Source organism: Nannospalax galili, unplaced genomic scaffold, assembly GCF_000622305.1.
Source record: "Nannospalax galili isolate Female #2095 unplaced genomic scaffold, S.galili_v1.0 scaffold7, whole genome shotgun sequence".
In the NCBI taxonomy this organism is placed as follows: domain Eukaryota; kingdom Metazoa; phylum Chordata; class Mammalia; order Rodentia; family Spalacidae; genus Nannospalax; species Nannospalax galili.
The window spans coordinates 11811198-11812105 of NW_008359081.1; positions in this window are offsets into that span (position 1 = coordinate 11811198).

The window sequence follows — 908 nt, forward strand, 5'->3', positions numbered from 1 at the left end:
CACTTAGTATATGTAAATTTTTAATGTACAACTAAATAAATTTCACAGTGTCATAACAAAATAGTTTTTCAGAATGATCTGAGTTCTTACATTGAAATAAAACATTGGTCTATCGTATGTTTAATTTAAATAAAAAAGGTGCTTTTATTTTGTCTCATATTGGGTTAAATTATAATATAATTTGACTCACTTGATTGGTTCATTTTTTCCCAAAACACTGAATATTGAAAAAGTGTCTGTGGCAATTTTTAAATAACACTTTTGTTAATTTTGTGTTTTCCCCATGAAAATTTACATATTCCTTAAATGTTCTCTGATATGAAACTTATACAAAGTTTGAGACCTACTTGGTTTTTATGCTTAATAATTTTGTGCAGATGTGTATGCACATAAGTGGGTGCCACAGGATATAAGTGGAAGTCAAAAGCATACGTTATAGGAGTTGGTTCTCTCCTTCCAGACTATTGGTTCTAGGAATTGAATCCTTACCTACTGAGTCATCTTGAAAGCTCATGTTTCATTTTTTCTTTATGGATATATTTTTATGGAACTAAAAGTTGAAAAAAATGTCATAATCCTTCAGAAATATCTAAACTGTTTTATACATATTAACCCTGCTTTCCTCTTTCTGATGTGAGTGGTTTTGTAAAATTTGTCAAGCAAAATTTGTAATGAAAGATTTTCACATTTCTTTTTTCTCTACATTATTTCATGTTTGTGTTCCTTTTTGTGTGTAACTGAAATTGAGTATCATATTAATTTCCTTCCCTAAAGATTCAGTTTTTCTGATAGCGTTTATTCTGTAAAATGTCCTGATGATTTTTAAAAATTTTTTTGGTGTTAGCCTCAATTTCTACAACCCTAAATTAATTGATTGTCCTCTATATTAATATTCTATATGAATATAT